The sequence below is a fragment of the Myotis daubentonii genome, chromosome 3 (assembly GCF_963259705.1).
Source record: "Myotis daubentonii chromosome 3, mMyoDau2.1, whole genome shotgun sequence".
NCBI lineage: Eukaryota > Metazoa > Chordata > Mammalia > Chiroptera > Vespertilionidae > Myotis > Myotis daubentonii.
This window is the reverse complement of record NC_081842.1, coordinates 188,215,918-188,235,755: the sequence shown is the minus strand read 5'-3', so window position 1 is coordinate 188,235,755 and position 19,838 is coordinate 188,215,918. Positions and strand designations below refer to the sequence as shown.

At 53.4% G+C, this 19,838-nt stretch overlaps 1 long non-coding RNA gene across 1 annotated transcript; it reads right to left on the bottom strand.

Annotated features, from left to right (window-relative positions):
* Nucleotides 1-708: 708 nt before the first annotated feature.
* Nucleotides 709-9,865, bottom strand: LOC132229505 (uncharacterized). Its single transcript, XR_009451697.1, has 3 exons — nucleotides 9,657-9,865; nucleotides 9,481-9,550; nucleotides 709-748 (listed from the first exon to the last, which is right to left on the bottom strand). It is a non-coding gene; the product is annotated as an uncharacterized LOC132229505 (long non-coding RNA).
* Nucleotides 9,866-19,838: the final 9,973 nt, after the last annotated feature.

Genomic DNA, 19,838 nt, shown 5'->3' with positions numbered 1-19,838 from the left:
ACCGCCGTTGGGCCCATAATTTGTCACACAATGCAAAAATCACTTTTGAAGAAACATGCCCATTCTATTTCGAGTTGCTTGTTCCAGACGGACTATGAAAATGCACTGAGTGGCCAGATTATTATGACCACCCCATCAGTACTTCATTGACACTTTCAAAAATACTGATTATTGAAAACTTCCTAAGCAAATACTCTCAAGGTTTTATTATTATTATTATTTGCATAACTAATTCACTTCATTGTACTGATGGGGTGGTCATTATAATCTGGCCAGTCATAATAATCTGGCTACTCAGTGTAAGAAGTGTTTAATGGAATTTCTGAAATGAAAGTTAGTCAGAAAAACAGATTTTAGAAAACTTTTATTTATTCTCTAAGTACATGAAAACTAGCATCCAAAAGCATTCTTCAGTATTTATGGAGAAAAGACCTCATTAGAATGAATAACTGAAACCTGCCTACCTCACAGGGTGGATCTGCGAATAAAAAATATATGAAAGTACGGAAAATCTACACTAATAAAAGAGAAACATGCAAATTGGTCACCACTCCACTATGCCCACCAGCCCATCAGGATGAGTATGCAAATTAAGCCAACAAAGATGGTGCGTTAATTTGCATATACAGGCACAAGGCGAAGACTGAAGGCTCCAGCCCAAGTGAGGATTGAAGACTGAAGACTGAAGAGGCTTGGCTTCTCTGCTGCGGCTGGAGCGAAGGCCTGGGTCCCGGGTGCCAGAGAAAAACTGGTGCCAGCAGCCGGGGGAAGGAAGGCCTATTGCATGAATCTCTTCGTGCCTCTAGTATATTATAGAAACCATATACCTAAAACCTATATGATTTTATTAACCAATGTCACCCCAATAAATTAAAACATATATGAAAGGTTCTTGTAAGTAGTCAAGATATATACTGAGTGGCCAGATTATTATGACTGGCCAGATTATTATGACTGGCCAGATTATTATGACCACCCCATCTGTATTTCAGTGGGCCTTTTGCCTTCAATACTGAGGCGATTCTTCTTGGCATTGACTCCACAAGATGTTGAAAGGTGATGCGAGGAATCTGACACCATGCCTAATGAATAGCACTGTCCAGTTCTGTGAGATTTGATGGTTGTGGAACCAGCTGCCTGATGGCTCTTTTAACTTTGTCCCACAAATGCTCAATTGGATTGAGATCTGGTGATTGTGGGGGCCACCTAAGCAAGGTAAAGTCTCCCTCATGTTCTTGAAAGCACTCCTGCACAATATGAGCACCGTGGCATGGCGCATTGTCTTGTTGGAAGAAGCCATCTCCATTGGTGTACGCCATCAACATGATAGGATGAACTTGATCAGCAATGATACTTAGGTATGTTGTGCTATTCAGATGTTTATAATGGTCTGTCCCTCTAGCAACTTCAGCACGAAATTATAGCTAATTTGCCTACAAACATCAGGTGGTCATAATAATCTGGCCACTCAGTATATATGGACAAAACGAAAACACACACACATACACAACTTCCCCTTCCCCTATCCCATTCCTCTTAGTAGTCCCACTTCCAGTCAACTAGGAAAACCAGTGAACTCATCGCCCCTTGTGCTTAACAGCATAAACCTTCTGGAGATAATATCTCAGTGCAAAGGGGAATATCTCAGTCCATCCATCCATCCATCCATCCATCCATCCATCCATCCATCCATCGTACATTTGTTGAAGACCTCCTCTGAACACAAATGGTGGAATTTCAGGCAGAAAAAGGCCCGAGTTTAATGAACTGAGTTGAAGACCCCAGGAGTCACACTAGAAGGGCAGCCCTGACTCCACTTAAAATAGAAGAAACCATCTGGGGTGTCCAGGTGCAGGGTGGACTGAGCTACTGCTGCTGTCACCATGGCCTCCATCCCTCTCCAGGCTTTACCACAGAGTCTGAGACCTCTGCTGGAGGAGCCTCGGGGCTTACCCTCACTCAGTGAGCAGGGCTCCTGCTCTGTTCTTCCTCCCCTTTAGAAGGAGGTCTAAAAGGTTCAGAGATGGTGGGGTAGCGGGGAGCTGGGCAGAGAGGTTTTATTTATTTTTTTAACTCAAGTGCCTCCTGCCTCCTTTCCCTGTGGCTTACTGGCTCTAACAGTCTGGGCACCAGGGGGCAGCATTGAGCTTCATACAGCCCAGACATTACTGCACTGTAGCCTTTTAATCAGATCCACTGTTACCCAGGACTTTTTCAGTCAGATCCTTGTCCAAACTCCATTGTGAAGATGGGGACACTAGAGGGTGAAAAAATAAACATAGGGGGACACAGAAATAAGCCAGGTCCTTTGACTTAGTAAAATATTTGCGTATTTTAGGAGATAGGGAGTGGAATTCTATTTTTGGCTGAAATTAGCCTGGAGAAAATACCAGATACCAGGCTAAGGGACTGAGTAAGCCCCATCGTGGGGACAGAATTCTCTCCAGGTTGGGATTTGTCTGTTTTCTCTTGAGCTGACATTTGGGGTCCACATCTGCCTTCCTCCCCAACTCCAGCTTCCACACTGACCTCTAACCTCTTACTACCTCCCAGCATCATCATCTCTACCTGGTCTGTGTGACTGTAGGCAGGGCATTGGTATCCTCTAAGTCTCTTGCGTAGGGGCCTCTCTGAGGCCCTTGTGTGGGTGCACATGGGGCCTCCAGGGACATGATATCCCCTGCGACCCCCCTTCTCCCTCTAGTACTTCCACCTGGGAGGGCTTGGTCTGGGTGCTCCTATACCCAGGCTCGGCCTTCTCTGCGGCCCTAGGCAAATCTCCCAGCTTCTCTAAGCCTCAGTTTCTTCTGTAAAATGGAAATAATGATGGCATCTGTCACAGCCTCGGGATGAGACAGATCCACAGAAGGTGCAGGCCAAGCGGAAGATGACCTGGGAGTTGCTGTGGAGTGAGAAGCGGGCATGGTCCTGGTGTCTGTCCAGCATTCACTGGAAGAGCCAGGTCCTCCTGGGAAAGCCTGCCTGAGGGCAACAGAGGTCTTCAGCTCAGGAACAGGAAGATCCTCAGGGCCAGGTGGTCCTACCAAGGCTGAGGCGAGGCCCCGTGGGAAGGGGGCACCTTGGGTTCTAGTCTCCTTTCTGCGCTGTGGCATATGGGTAAGGCCTTTCCCCTTTCTAGGCCCAGTTTCCCGTTGGCTGCAGGGGGAAGGACTGTCAGCATGTCTTGCTCCCCACCCCACCCCCCTTCATTTCGAAGGCTCTGCCAGTCGGCCTATCGTCGCCCCCTGACCCCGCACCCCTCGCTGGCGCTGGGACTTACCGGCTTCTCCACCCCACCCACCGCACTCCCATCTCGTCACGTAGCCAGGCCCACGAGGACCCCCGACAGACCGACCCTAGCGGGGGCGCCCCCTACTCTCCCGCGCATGGACGGACAGACGGCCGCGGCAGAAACCCGCCCCGAGTCCGGCTCCCTTTCCAGCCGCCCGGCCGCTGGCTGCGCGCAAAGACCGGGGCCCCGCCCGCCGCGCTCCCCGGGCGCCCGCATTAAAGCGCATATGCAAGCCATGAATTATCAACTGAAAGGAGTCAATTACCGGCTCTAAAAACGAGTGTCTGCGCCGGGAGCGCCCCGGGCCATCCGCCTATTGACGGAGCGATTTCCCCCGCCCGGCCTCGCAAGGGAGAGAGACGGGGGAGAGGGAGCCCGAGACGGGGAGGGAAGGGCGAGAGAGGGGGACTGTGGCAAAGAGCCAGAGACCCAGGGAGTCAGGGAGTCAGGGAGAGGGACCGGGAGGGACAGCGAGACCGCGATGAGAGCCAAGCGCACCAGACGAGGCACAGGCAGCTTGGGTGTCTCTTCCAGAGCGGCAGAGAGGGAGCCCTGTGCCCCCCCTTCTTCCCCCCAGTGTTGGTGTGAGGACCCTCACCTCCAGGGCCGAGGGAGCTGCTCTGCTGTCTCGGGCAGCGGAGTTGGGGGACAGACCTGGGGCTCAGGAAGTGAAAAGGTGGGGAGCATAGTTTTCAGAGAGGCCTGTCCTAGCAGGAAACTGGGAGCAGGCTGAGGGGTTGGGGGGGGGGGGGGGAGGAGGTGAGCTGAACAGCGTGGCCGCGAAAGGAGGAACGAGGGAGTGAGGAACCAAGGGAGGATAGAGCCTGAAGTGTGTGTGTGGGGGTGGGGGGGGGTGGGGCTAGGAGCGTCTGTGTGTGACACCAACCCCGTGGGCTCCGTCCCGTCTGCCCCCCAGGCTCTCACCCAAGCGGGTTCCTCCTCTGGAAATGCCTTTCCTGCCTCCTCCTGCTCCTTCTCTGACTCGGGCCTCCCCAGCTGCAGTGCCTGCCTTGGCCTCAGCTACACACCCCATTATTTCCCATGGTCCGGGCCTGACTCCTCCGCCAGACAGTGCGTACCTCACGGGCAGGCCCTGGCAGCCGCATAAATATTTGCTGAATGTGTGGAGGGAGGACTGAGCCGGGCCGGAGGAGCCCTTTGCTGGACTGAGGCTGTGACCCAGGTGCCGAGTCTGGAGGGAAAGGGAGTGTAAAGCGCTCTGTGCGGACCATGTGGCAGCTTCAAGTCATGAGGGAGGCGGACTTCAGCTCAGGAACAGGGAGCGTCACAGGGCCAGGTGTGCGACCAAGGCTGAGGCAGGCCCCGTGGGAAGGGGGCACCTTGAGTTCTGGGGGCGGTTCCGTAACTGAGTCAGGCCTGCCTTTGCAGAGGGAGGGGTGTGAGTGGAGGGAAGAGCCGGGCAAGGAGCAGGAGCGTAGGGGTGGGCAGGGAGCCGAGGCCTGGAGGCCTTGCTCACTAGCATCAGCAAGTTGCTGCCAGATCCCCAGGGCTTTGCCCTTAGGACTTCAGGGCCCCTGGAGTCCTAGCCTCTTCTGGAGGGGGTGCCGACAGGGAACCCAGAAACTCTGAGGAAGGAGTGGGTCTAAGTTGGGGCAGATGGAAGAGCATGGGCTTGGGGATCAAATAGAGCCTTTCTCTTCTAGCTGTGAGACCTCAAGCAAACCTCTTTCTTCACTTCTGAGCCTCAGGTTCCTTCTTGACACAATGAGGACAGTGCTATCCACTTCTATATGAGTGTTCTCGCTCTGCATAGCACTTTCCCCAAGAGGGAAAAACATGGGTAAAGTAAGAAGAGTGGCTACTATTTATGGAGGCTTACCAGGTGCTAAGTACTGTGATTAGTGGATTATCTCTCTCCCTCCTCACAGCCTTCAGAGGTTGTAAAGTCACTTGGTGGACAAGGAAACCCAAAGAGGGCCAGGGATTGGGAGGTAGCAGCGTCCAGTTTTGAAGCCATGTCTGACCCAGAGCCCTGCACCATGCGCCTCCCAGACATCAGACATGCCCACCCCCCTACCCCTGCCGTTCCCTCAGCCCTCCAGTCTGACTGAGCCCAGATCTGCCGAAGGAGAGGCTGGACCAGGCAGGTCAGCTCAGGTCCAGTGGAAGTGGCCCCCGGGGTCCTGTTCCCACCATGGCGTGGGCTGGGCGGCCTGCCTGACAAGTCTGCAATCCTGCCATGCCATTAGCGGGCAGCCAGAGGGGGTGTCTGCAAGCGCCAATGCTGGGGTTCCCGCGGCTGCTTGCCTATTAGTGGCTGGTGGCTTCGTCGTGATTTATTGGGGCTTCTTCATTTCCCCTTGGTCCGCTATAAACATATTTATACCACCAGAGCGACCGATAAATTTCCCTTATGAATCCTGTTATCTCCCCCATTAACCATCCGTCACCTTTTATGCGGCCATGATGGGCCGGGCCAGGGCACTGGGGCTGGGTGGGAGGCCCACTGCCCGAAGCCCTGGGCCCAGTGAACTCTTCACCTCCCCCACTGCTCCCCAGACAGAGCAGCCACGGCTGCCTTGGAGCTGCCTCTAGAATGAGGCCTCAGAACAGACTGGACCAGGTGGGCCCTGTGAAATGCGTCTTCCTCCTGGGTCTCACAAAGAGCAAGTCCCTCATAGAGCTAACCTGAGTCTCTCCCGCTGTAGCTCTGGCTGGCTTCATCTCTTCTAAGTGAGCAGGAGCCTCCAGAAGCTTCTGTCACTGTCCTTCTACCTCTACCCACCCTCAGGGCTCAGCCTCAGCCCCCTCAGTGCAGCAGAAAGCGAGGACACAGTGAGATGCGGTACCAGCAGCTGGATGCCAGCTGGCATTTGCCAAGCACCTCCTCCGTGCCAGTCACTTTACATCCATGATTTCATGTGATCATCCCCAAATCCTGGAGCCATTGGCCAGATGAGGAGATAAGGTTCAGAGACACTAAATGAAGAGCCCATCACCCAGCCAAGGGGCAGAGCTGTGATTTGGGGTTTTTCTGGGCCTAACGCTTATACTTCCAACCGATGTCCTCTACCACCTCTTCAGATGCCCTGGGCTAGAAGGGGTTAATCCAAGAAAGTTTTCCAGCAGAGGGCTACAGAGCAGGGGAGGAGGGAGAAGAGGAGGGAGGGGATGGGTCCTCTGTGGAAGGCTGCCAAGAAGATGGGGCAGGGCTGGGGAGTGCCCTCCACAGTTGGAAAAACTTGGACACCTGTTCAGAGTCAGGCTCCAAACTACTGGGGGTTGGAGGTAAGGCCTCTTAGAGCCCCAAGGCACCTGTTCTGCCCACATCTGGCAGGACAAGGGGCCTGGTATATGGTCTGGATTAGCAGGGCCTGACTCAGATCTTGCCATCTGTGTGACTGGGAGGCCCTCTTTCTCTAGGCCTCAGCCTCTGCCTGGACCTGGGCATGTGTTCTGCCCTTTGAGTACCTGACATATCAGCTTCCTTGGGAGATGGCTGCGTGTCTGTGGGATGCCTGGGAGTCTTATTTCTCTCCCTTCACCCACACATCAGCAGGAATGCCCAGAGCTCCTCTGGAGTAGAGATGACTCACATCTCTAACAGAGGACCATTTCCAGATGTAGGCAGATCAGAGTTCCCCCTGGGCCCCATGGCTTCTCTGGCCCAAGGCGGATGGGCACAGGTGAGTGTTACTATCCTCATTTCAAAGATGAGGAAACTTAGGCCCAGAGAAGGAAGGATTCTGAGCAAAGACCTGAACCCTGGGTTAAGGGACAGTGCCCGGGAGGGAATTCAGCTGCATTCCAGCCAAAAGGTAGCAGATGGAGGGGAGCGGAGGGCAGTCCACTGGGTCTGGGTTGGCCCCAGGTCAGGGGTGGCACACACAGCTCTCTGATGGATGCTTAATTTCTTCTGTGTCCAACAATGCCATGCCATCCTGGGTGGTCTAGGGGTGACTAGAGCAGAGGGGATTACGGGCCAACACATCATGGAAACAGATTCTCCTCTGACTTCAAGAAGATCATTCTGGCCATTCCCCTGACTCCCATGGTCCAGAGGGAATTGCTGTTGGTTACAAGGTCTAGTCCATCTATGCCCTGGCTCTCCACACCACAGCATCTGTGGGGAAATAGCCATGCCGGGAGGACGGAGACCTGCTGTGCAGCCTGGAGCATGTTCTGGCCCCTTCTGAGCCTCATCCCTTAGAAAACTCCAGCTTAGATTCCAGACTCCATGCTACCACATGCCATGGGGACACCCCTAACCTCAGGCCAGAGCTGCTGAAGTGGAGACCAGGGTAGAGACAAGCAGGTGCCACAGCCAGACACTGGTCATCTCTCCCACGGTGGCTCACAGCCTTGCTCTCTCTCCTGGTCTCACCTGCTCTTCTCCTTCCTTTTGACCTCTCTGTCCTACCAAGTGTCTGTCTGTCTTTCTCTCTCTGTGCTGGCAGCACCCCGCCCCCCCTCCCCCATGCCCTCTCCTCTCTGCAAGGTTGGAAGGAGGGGTAAAGCAGGAAGCGTGTGTATGAGAGAGTGCGCAAGAGCTCCCGCCCCCTCCCTTGCTGCCCCTCCTGCTCTCCTTCTCCCACACTCACACACACTCTCTCTCTCTTAGTCATTTTCAATGTCATAAATTTCCACGTCTCTCTCCTCTACTCGGCTATTACCTGCGCCTCCGTCACCAGCCCTGCTCTCGCTCCCAGATGGGCTAGGCCATCTCCGCTTTGCAAATGACTCAGGGAGAGAGAGGCAGGGAAGGAGGGAGAGAAAGGAGCAGAAAGAGACTGAGAGAAAAAGCCAGCCAGCAGAAGACAAGAGACTGAAGCAGAAAGGGGGAGAGAAGCAGCCCCAGAGAGGCCTCAGTCCTCTCTTCCTGCCTCCTCCACAGACAAAAGTCACAGCCACTAGGGAGCCTGCCTGCACCAGGGCCGAAGGGGTGGTGCTGAGTCTGGGGGTGGAATCAGGTCACTCAGTACCCACTTCCCTGTGGGACTTGCTGCAAGTCCTTCCGCCCCCACCGCCCTATCATGTTTCCTGAAGGCCTCTCCATGTGCCAGTGCGGTGCTAGGGGCGAACCAGACACCTGGTATCCCTCACTCCATCAGCTAAACATAGGAGGCAGACAGACAGGGAGGTGAACCCCTGCCTACAATGTGCTAGGACCCTCTGGGGACACTTCTGGGATGGGGTGGGGTGGGGGAGTGGTTTCAAAGGTCCCACGATTGAAAGTGGGCTGCCCTCGAGCTGTGCCTCTGGCTCCTGCACAGAGCTCTTCTTACCACCAGTGTGAGGCTCTCTCCTCCGCTCCTATATTTTTTAAAAAAAAGTATTTTTTTATTGATTTTTAGAGAGAGGAAGGGAGAGGGAAAGAAAGAGAAACATAGATGTGAGAGTGAGACATCAGCTGCCTGCTGCCTCCTGCCTACTGCATGCCCCCTACCAGGGATCGAGCCCCATAACACGGGCATGTACTCTGACCAGGAATCGAACTGGCAACATTTTGGTGCACAGGATTAGCCACACTGGCCAGGGCCTCCACTCCTGTCTTCATGGAAGCGCTGAGCTTTCTCAGCACTGGTTCATCAGATGACAGCAGGGCCCTGGGAAGACTCAGGTGGTCTGGGAGAGAGAGCAGTTTTAGGAGACCCCATGGTTGGAGAGTGAGGCAGAGGGAGGAGCCAGGTGGGGGTAGTGTGGCAGGACTGGGGACAGTGTGGCCAGGGACCCAAAGGCCCCCAAGATGCTGCCAGGAGGGACTCAATAAAGCACCAGCTGTGCTGCTGCTGCTGCTAATGATGGGGTGTGTGGGAACTGCTAGTGGTGCACCCTGGGCCTGGGACTAGTACCAGAACCTCTGAAAGATTTCCTGCTGTCCTCCCAATTTCCTTTCAAAACATAGATATGATCATATCACTCTCTCGGTTCAATATCCCAATGGCTCCTCACCCCACTGAAAGGAAACCTGAACTCTTCACCCTGGATTAGAAGGCCAGCTGTTCTGGCCCCACCCTCTCTCCTGCTTCTTCCCTGACTTCTCTCTCCTGACATGGCCTCCAATATGCCCAGGGCCTTTGGACTCACTGTTCTCCTCTTCCCACGGGGCTGGCTCAAATGTGACCTATATGGAGGAGCCAACCCTGACCACCCCATTATCTCTATCATGGCCTTCTGAATATTTCTTTTGTGGCACTTTTTACACTCTGTCAATATTGGTTTATTACCTGTTTACTTGTTTAGTGTCTGTCTTCTCTGATGGATGTGCCTTCCATGAAGTCAGGAACCATGTTTTTCCTGTTCATCAAAGACAGTATCTGCCATGTCCTGAGCCCTCAAGAAGTATTTGTTGAATGAATGAATGAATGAATGAATGATGTTGGAGTAGGCACATTCTCCTGACCTTGGTTTGGATTGGGACTGATGTGGTGATGGAGGTTGCGGCTGGTCTGACGGTTTGCAGGTTGCAGTCCATATGGCAAACTTGTTGAAATCCCAGTGTGATAGATTCCATTTCGATGGGGAGACGCATCTTGTCCTGATGCTGGGAATTTAGCCTGTGACCAGTCAGGCCTCATAAGAGTTTTACTAGTTAGGCGAACGTGATAAACACTATACTACGGTGGGTGGGTGGGAAGAGATGAACCAAAGAACTTGCACGCATATATGCATAACCCATGGACACAGACAATCCGATGTGGAGTCCTGGGGTGGGGGGTGGGGGCGGGCTATAAGGGGTCAATGGGAGAAAAAAGGGGACATATGTAATACTTTCAGCAATAAAGATTTTTTAAAAGTTTCATTTGACCAACGCCCACATATGACGTTCCTCTATCTGTGGGTAAATTCACACACACACTCACCACAGGCACACTCATATCCATGCACAGAGTGGCCTAAAATAAGCCACACTCACACGCATGCACAGATCCCCCTCCCCCAGAGATGTATACACATCAAGGCACACAGGACCAGCCCAGTTACCCACATTCCTACACACGCTGGACACAACCCCACAAGTTTATGGTTGAACAGATATACACACACACCTCTACAAATGTATACTTACGTGTGCAGACACAGTAATAAAAACCAACATAATTAAACACTAAAGACATCAGTGGAGAAGACACCTGTTCACTTGCTCACTGACCTGGGAGTCCACACTGAGCAGTGACAGCCTGGGCTCTGAGCTGCCCGCCAGCAGGGGATGCGCTCTGCTGCTGCACGATCCACACTCTCCTGCCTCATCCCCGCACCCCCCTGCTCCGCTAAGCCAACCCTCCTGTTCTTGTGAGAGAGAGGCTCAGGCTTCAGCAGACTCAGTCTGTGGCCAGGGGGCAGGGCTCAGCTGGACCTGGGGTCAGGGCTTGGTCTGTGGCCAAGGTCAAGGTTCACTGGGTGACTGGGGTCAGACTCATCTGGAACCAAGATCAAAGGTCAGTTAGGGGCTGAGATTTTGTTGATGCCCCTTGTCTCTGCTCACAGGTGCACCTCCCATATGTGCCATCCCAAGGAGCTGCTGGGGGAATGAGATGCTGGGTCCTCATGGTGCGTGCGTGGGCCGGTGCAGCGGTGTAGGGGGGGCAGGTGGGGGCCGGGCTGGGCAGATAGCTGTGAGGTACGTTTCCATCTCCGCGGGTCGGGCGGGCGAAGCCATTTCCAATCTGCTCTCTATCATTTTCAATATCATTAATCCCAGACACTCTATTTTCCATGCCTGCGCAGCCAGGCCCCCGAGTGTGCGCCGTGTAAAGTGACACATATTCATCACCGGCTCGTGGCGCCCGCACCGACGCTGATACAATATTAGTGTTGCCCCCTCCCGCCCCCCGCTCGGGCCCGCTCCGCCCGGCTCCCCGATGGCACGAATCCATCACCTGGAGCTCGTGTCACTTCCCCCAGCAGCCACATTTGTTTGGGCACTTAGGAGGTAATTGTGGCACATTAGCCGGGCGGGGAAGGGCGCCGGGCCCCTGGGAGGAGGGGAGGCTGAGCATCTTCTCCCACAGCCCAAGCCCATCCTGGTGCTGCTCCTGGACTCGGGCCGGGGTCCCAGCAACCCGCATTCTTGCTCAGCCTTGGAAGGGGTGGATCAAGGAAGGACCCCGTGTAGAGAGGCCAACTTGGGCTCCAACAGGAAGTCTCAGAAGGGTTCCCCAGCTCCCCTGTGAGCCCCAACATTAGGGCTTGGCCTAGTGGTTGGTCTTGCCAACCAGTCTATCCCCCAGTACTGAAGCTTCATTTTAAGTCACATATGTGGGAGGGAGGGAGGTGAAGGAGACAGGAGGGAGGAGACAGTGCCCAGCGCTTGGGAGCTCGGCGGTGAGGGAAAACCTGGCCCTGCCCTGGGAACCATGGTCTGAGAGGGGTGACATGGCAGAGCCTCAGGAGCCCTGTCTGAATCCAGGTGGGGGGGCCTGTCACCCGCTTGAGCAGTAAATGGTGGCCCAGGGAAGGGTGCTTTGGGGACAGCCTCTGGACACTGGGAAGGCCAGAGTGACTACACTGGAGGGAGGAGCAGCAGCCGGGGTCATTGATCTGGGCAGAGGCCAGGCGAGGCTGGGGCCTGGGTTTTCTCTCCTCAGTCCGCAGGGCTAACACCCATTAACCTCGTCAGCAGACAAATTGCCCGTCTTGTCAAATTCCCATTTAAAATGCAAACTCGATTTGACAGAGTAAACCGAGTGGAGGTGGGAGCGGATAATCCAGTGGAAGCTCATTAGCGGGGCCCAATGAGAGGGGCTGGCTGGGACAGCCTAACGAACCTGCTGTGATGAACCTCCCAGCCTTTCAACACCCCACCACCCGCTCAATACCCTGACTCACCTGCCCTCCGGAGTCTGGGGACCCCAGCCGCCTCCTACTGCCTCTGGGAAGGTGCATTCAAGAGCTCTGGAAGCACACAGAGCTGGGAACCAACCTCTGACCCTCTGACTGCCCACCCAGTGGCCATGGGCAGCTACAACAGTAGCTGTGTCGCCCCCACCCCGCCCTGGGTTTCCACTGGGACACTGCACGGATGTTTTCCTACATGGCCCTCCCTGTAGGGGTCCTATGAGTTGGCATTATTAACTCATTTACAAATGAGAAACTTGGGGCTCAAGAAGGTTGTCCAGCTAGAAATAAGCAGGCAGAGCTTGGATTTGAACCCCAGTCCATCAGACTCCAATGGCCCCTCTTGTAGCCCCTGCACTACTTGGCCTTCCTGGATTGTAAATGGCTCTCCTGCCTCTTCCTCTTCTCTGATTTCAATGCTGTCACTAACTGCGTCCTGGGGCAGGAGAAGGTCCTGTCCACCGGCCTCTCTTGTTCTGTGTTACAGCCAGGCTGCCACTACCTGTTTCGAATAGTTGGAATAACTGATAATTAAGAAGCTGCCAACAGCCCTGGCTGGTGTGTCTAGTTGGTTGAGTGTCATCCCATGCACCAACAGGTTGCCCACCAGTTTGATACCCCTGGTCAGGGCACATGCGGGGTTGTGGGCCGGATCCCCAGTAGGGGGCAACCGCTGGGTGATTCTCTCTCATTGATGTTTCTATCTCTCCCTTCATCTCTCTCCAAAATCAATAAAAACATATTTTTAAAATAGAAGCCACCAACAGTCAATGCATTGTCACTACGACTTGCCTCACCAGGGCACCTCTGCCTCTATCCCTCACAAGTGCAGTGGAGCCCCTGCCACTACATGGGTCGCTGTGCTGCCCAGTGCACCGGGAGTGGTGCTGGGTCACCTTGGGCAAGTGTCCTCTTGGGTCTCATCAACTGGCCTGCCGCTGGCATCATAGCAAGAGCCTTCTCACCCCCCAGTCTCTGCCCCACCCCCATCAGTCCTTCCCAGGTGCCAATGCAATAGCTCTGAATCCCACTACTTTTCCATCATGACTCCTTACTTCCCCCAAGTCCAAATTCCTCAGCTGGCATCAAGGCCCTATACAATCTGGCCTCAGTTTACCCTTCCAGTCTCTCATGGCACAGAGTGTCCTGAGCTCTCCTGTTTCTGCCTTTGCCAGGCTGTGAATCACCCTCATATCCTTGTCTCGCACCACCTCTAGACTCCACACCCACCTAGGAAATCCTCTTCCTCTGCAGCCCCTCTCTGTACCCCTATCCTCACCTGGCTCTAGCAGTGAGCTGGAAGGGACCCCTGTCTGGGAATTGGGGGCTATAGAGAGGAAGAGGCTGGGGCTGTTCTTGGCCTCCCTCCATTTGTCTGCAGAGCCATCCTCTGAGGCTGGCCTAATTCCCGGCAGAGCCCGCTCCCATCTTCAGGGTGGTGCTTAGGGAGCTGAGAGCCCAACGTTAATGCCTAAGAAAGTCGTGGGTGGATTAGACAGCGAGGGGGATTAGGGCCAGAGCTGGTGGCTGATGCCGGAGCAGAGCCCCTCCTCCTGAGGAAGAGGAGGCTAATCCTGCTTAGCAACTCAGGAGCTGGCAGTGCCGAGAGGGGGGCTTTCTTCCCATCCACGCAGGCTGCTCAGACCTGCCAGCCCCCCCCCCCCCAGGCCCTGGCCCACAGGGCACAGCCCAGGCAGGCACAGCATTAAGAAGACTCATCTACCCCTTCTGTCCTCCAAACTTTTGGTCCACTGGTGTCCCCCAAGTCATCTCTGCCTTGTCCCCCATACTGCCCCAGCCCTCCACATGCTGCCTTCTCCCCCTCCTCCTCCTCCTCCTCCTGCCCTTCTCCTCCTCCTCCTCGTCCTCCTCCTCCTCCTTCTTCTTTTAATGTATTTTTTTATTTCAGAGAGGAAGAGAGAGATAGAAACATCAATGATGAGAGAGAATCATTGATCATCTGTCTCCTGTACTCCCCACACTGGGGATCAAGCCCACAACCCAGGAAGGTGCCCTGACTCAGAATTGAACTGTGACCTCCTGGTTCATACGTGGACACTCAATCACTAAGCCATGCTGGCTGGGCACGTGGTGCCTTCTTATCCTGCTACCTCTAGACAAACTGCCTTGTCTAGGCACACGCCCCAAAATTTTGTAGCTATCCACGCCTCCACAAACTGAGCCAGCCCCCCGAGACTCCTAGTGCCCCATTCCTCCATGCTGCCCAGAACACCCACTGTGGGTGCTGCGGTGCTGCCCACCCTCCTCAAGGGCCAAGGGCCAAGGGCCGAGGCACTTGCTTCTGCGACTGCTGGGGTGTTGGCTACTGGTGACTCACCATCAAGTTCCTCCCCCAGGGAACTGCCCTCAGCTGCCTCTCCCGGGTTTATGCCCTGTCCCTAGGGGCACTCCACCGGATGACTGGTCCATGTAGGAGGACAAAGGTCTGGCCCCCTATTTCAGTCCGGGACGAGTCTGAAAGGCCATCCCAGCACCAGAGCTTCCTGTGGGCTTTGTGAAGCCGCTGTTGGGACAGCACCACAGTGGAACTCTTGCTCTGCCCAGTCCTGCTGCCCCACTGTTTCATAAGCATCGCTCCTCAGATCACTCCCCCAAAAGCCCCCGCCCCCGCCCTCCCTGATCTCTGCACAATGCCTCACCTTCACTTTCTGTTCTAAGTCCCAAGGTCAAGGATGGAAGATCAGGTTGATCAGTGAAGGGCCTGGATGTGGGAGCTCCGGACCTACAAGCCCATCTCAGCCCAAGAGGACCTGCAGTTCCTTCCCTGGGGATTAGTCGGGGGGGGGGGTGGAGAAGGGGGTAAGGGTGCCCTGGTTCCTGTGGTGGAGGCAGTCCTGTGGACTGGGTGGGGAGAGAGGGCCTGCCCTGGAGACCCGGTCTGATCCTGGCCAGGAAGAGGAAGCAAGAGAAGAGGTAGAAGACCGCCTTGGCTGCCTGCTCTGTGGGCCATCACTCCACAGTCCACCCAGGTCTTCCCTTGCCAGTTGTGGCTCCCTCTCCAAGGGTCAGCCAGCCAGTGTGATGCCCACATGTGGGAGGGCTGGTCGAAGTTAGCGACAGGGGTGTGTGAGAAGAGCAGGAAGGACCCCACCACCAGGCTCCTTAGATCCACTAAGCTTAAAGCTGTGGCACATGGGGATAGACAACTTCTGTTTGCAGGGCCTCTGAGAAATTCTGGTCCCAGGGTGACTTGAGGGCAGGGGCCGGGAACTGGGCAGCTTGACCTCTGAGAGTCAGTTTTGGATGTGGGGGTCAGTTAAAGGGGACCACTCCCATTCTGCTCCCTTTGATAGACAAATGCTAATGACATTACCAGCGATTGACCAGAAACGAATAAATAATTCAGTCTGGCCTGAAAATGGGAGAAAAGTACTTAAACGCTATTGACAAGCCAGTCCCTGGCCTCATTACCCATGCAGACTCAGGCCTCCACATCGACCATGCCCCCTGATTCCTTCAAACCCCACTGTGGGCAGCCTCAGGCCTCCCTCCCATCAGCCCGGCCCAAGCTGAGTGTACGAAGGGTGACCTGAGGAGAGCAGGTGGAGGGATGAGGTTTGTGGCTAGAGGTACCCCCAGAAAGGACAGTGGTTCCCCAAGTCCTTCCTCATTCCCCAAGCACTTGCAGTGGCTTCTGTTCGCAGGAAGGGTGTTCCTGGCCAGTCCCTCTAAAGCGCAGCCCCAGGTGTGCACCCATGGGGGGCACAGGCGTGCACTCACACGCACACAGAGCCCAGCAGCTGCTGCATCCTCTTCTAGGACAAGAGGAGTGCTGACCCCCCAGGCGGCTGTCAGTCACTGTGCTCTCAGGGAATACAAACTCATTAAATGTTTCCCTGCCTTGTCACAGGGGCCTGAGTCCCCGAGTCAGGCCTGAGGAGGAGGAGGAGAAAAAAACAAATGTGCAGCTGATCCTTTAAAAGCACACCCTGTATTTCTGACCCCTGGAGAAGGGAAAGGGATTATGAAGGGTGGGGGTTACCCGTGGAAGGGACTCACTGTGGCTTCTCAGAGTTTCTAGCTCTTGCAGCACACTGAGCACCCCCAGGCAGCAACTCTGTGAAACAAAGCCTTTTATGTTCTCCAAGAGCCTCCCTCTCTCTTCCTCAGCTGCCTGCGCCTGCCTCCCCTTCATGATGCTCCTTAGCCATCATCTGGCCCCTTCAGGAAGAACTATGGAGACCATTCTTCCTCTGACTCCTTCCCTGCTGCCAACACATTTATGCCAGAGTCATGGAGCCTCCATGAGGTTGGACAGTCAGAAGCCAACAAGGCCCACTGGTTAGAGAATGGGGAAACTCAGAGACCTCAGCCCAGCGGGCAGGCTGCCTCCTTGCTGGAGGCTCCTAGCTGGACTCTGGGGTGGGGAATTTGCGAGGGAGGGCTGAGACCTGGGCCTGGAGGTACAGGATGCTCCAGTGGGTATGAAGGGCCTGGGCCATAGAGCCCACTTCAGCCCAGCCCAGCCCAGCAAATAGTTCTAAAAGGGATCCATCCCTGTGTAAACCAAACAATCTGCTCCTGAGTGTGGGTAGAGGCCCTGGTACTCCCCGACCCCCACTACCTATCCCTAGTATCCAGACTTATCTCCTTGCCCCTTTTGGAGACCAGACCCTCACCCTGCAGTCTGCAGGGTTTGGGCTGGGTCATCAGCCCTGACCGCCCTCCTGGCCTCCCTCCTGCCACACTAGGGCTTGGCCCCAGAACTTCCCTGAACCAGCCTCTTCCTTCCACCCCCTCCCAAGCCAAGTCCAAGGACTCCTCAGTTTTTCCATGCACACTAACCTCTCCCCGCCGAGTGAGTTAAAAACTCCATTCCTGTTCATCATCCATAAGACTCTTTCTTCTGGTGTCTCTTCCCTCCCCCTGGAGACCCATGCAGAGTCATTTATCCAGATCAACTGGCTCTCCTCAGTGCAAACATTCACAGGAGCATTAACAAGCCTAAAACCCAATTAGCCTTCAATTACTCAGGCCTCAGCCAGATTTTCTGTGATGGGGACATGGGTAAGGAATGTGTTTGGGCATCTGGGGGCACCGCCTTCCTATGGGTCAACAACCCCCTATCATGTGTCACTCGTCCTGTCCCAGCCAGTCTCTCCCCATCGCTCTCCCCCCTGCCCTACACCACCACCTTTTCTTTCTTCTTACTCTTCTCTCCTGCTCTCCATTCCTTCCTCATCCCTCTTAAAAAATTATTTTTAAATGCATATAACTAATACGTGATTTGAAGAAAACTCATTGTAAAAACATAATGCAGAAAAATACAAAGAGAAAAACGAAATCCCTACCACCATCCTTTGGTCCCATTGCTAGTAACGGGGGGTTCTCCTTCCTCCCAGACATTTTATTCTATTCATTTACACCCTCTACATAGTTTTAAGTGCTTTTTAAAAACATTTCAAATAGAGGCCCTACTATTCATTGTGTTCAATGACCTACTCTATTCACTGAACAATATATCAGCTGCATCTTTCCATGCCAGCACAAACAGACCTATCTCCTCCTTCTTCCTGGGTACATAGTATTCCGCGGTATGGCCGTAGCTGTAATTAGTCAGTCTTTTCTTGATGGACATCAAGTTGTTGCCAATGTTTGGCAATGACAAGCATCACTGCAGTGACCACCTCTCCTCACACTGCTGTGCAGAGAGGCAAGTGTTGCTGTGGACAGATGCCTAGAAGTGGAGTTGTTTGGAAATGTATATTCAAAATTTTGTTAATTATGCCAAAATGCCCTTCACCTCCAGAACCTCCAAGGTTGTGCCAATTTGTGCTCCCAAGTCTCCTTTTCCTCTACTCTCATCAACACTGGGTATTATCTTCTAAATGTTTTTTAAGAAATACATTTGAAAACAACAAGAAAGCCCACTGCATGGGAGAACATATTTGCCAATGTTATCTCAGATAAGGGTTTAATCTACAACATTTACAGGGAACTCATACAACTTAACAAAAGGGAGATAAACAATCCAATCAAAAAATGGGCAACGGACCTAAATAGACACTTTTCAAAAGAGGACATTCAGAAAGCCAAATGACACATGAAAACATGCTCAAAGTCACTAATCACCCAAGAGATGCAAATCAAAACAACAGTGAGGTACCATCTCACACCTGTCAGAATGGCTATCAACAAATCAACAAACGACAAGTGCTGGCAAGGATGCAGAGAAAAAGGAACCCTCCTTCACTGCTGGTGGGAATGAAGATTGGTGAAGCCATTGTGGAAAACAGTATGACGTTTCCTCAAAAAATTAAAAATGGAACTGCCATTTGACCCGGTAATACCTCTTCTAGAAATATATTCCAAGAAACTAGAAACACCAATCAGAAAGGATATATGCACCTCTATGCTCATAGCAGCACAATTTACAATAGCTAAGATTTGTAAACAGCCTAAATGCCCATCATCAGATGAGTGGATTAGAAAACTGTGGTACATCTACACAATGGAATACCATGCTGTAGTAAAAAAGAAGGAATTCTTACCATTTGCAGCAGCATGGAAGGAACTGGAGAGCATTATGTTAAGTAAAATAAGCCAGTCAATGAAGGAAAAATACCACATGATCTCACTCATTTATGGAATATAAAGAACATTATAAACTGATGAACAAAAATTGATACAGAGGCAGAGAAGCATCAAACAGACTGTCAAACTATAGTGGGAAGGCTGGGGAGGGTTGGGGGGCGGTAGGTAAGAGCTCAACCGAAGGACTTGTATGCATGCATATAAGCATAACCAAGGGATGCAAGACACTGGGGGGGGGGGGCGGTGAGGGCATGTGCCAAGGGGATGGGGGGGGGAGGCCAGGAAAGGTCCATGGGGAAAAAAAGGAGACACATGTACTACTGTTTGTAATACTTTAAACAATAAAATAAAATTAAAAATAAAAATACATTTGTATTGATTTCAGAGAGGAAGGGAGAAGGAGAGAGAGATAGACATCAATGGTGAGAGAGAACCATCAATCGGCTGCCTCCTGGGGATGGAGCTGGGCATGCGCCCTGACTGGGAACCAAACCATTACCTCCTGGTTCATAGGTTGACGCCCAATCACTGAGCACCCCAGCCAGGCTCTTCTAAATTTTTTTTTCCAAACCAAATAGGGAAATGACATTCTGTTATTTAATGTGTAGTTCTCTTTTTCTCTCATTTACTTTTCCCCTTCCCTTCTCATTTACTTCTATGTCTTACTTCCTCCTCCTCCTTGATTCCATTCTCATTCATTCATTCATTCTCTCTCCTTCAGTTCTCCTTTCATCCCTGCTTCCTCCCTCTCTTCCACATGTCTTTCTGCTCTCTTCCCCACATCTTCTCATCCCTCTCCTTCCCCCTCTCCTCTCTCTCCTCCTCTGGGTACTACAGTCCTGGGGGGGAGGGGCACCCAGAGAAGCTATTAGCTCTGCCCACACCTCCCCCCCCCCCCACCCGCCCCTGCCCTAATACTCTGAGTCCCACTTGCCTCTTAACACCTCCCTGAGCCTGGGCCTCTAAGCCCCATCTCACTCTCCTCTCCCTCTAATCACTAAGGCTTATTTCTGATTTTCTGAAGTGACAAGGAGCTGGGTTTGGGGGAGGGAGGGCTGTCAGCCAGCATCTCCTAGGACTGAGGGAGGGAAGGCTGCAGGGAGGGAGGCTGAGCTCATGGGATGTGGAGACTTCAGCAAGGCCCTCCTCACTCTGTGTAGACCCGCATTCTCCAGCCCCTTCTGCGTCAGCT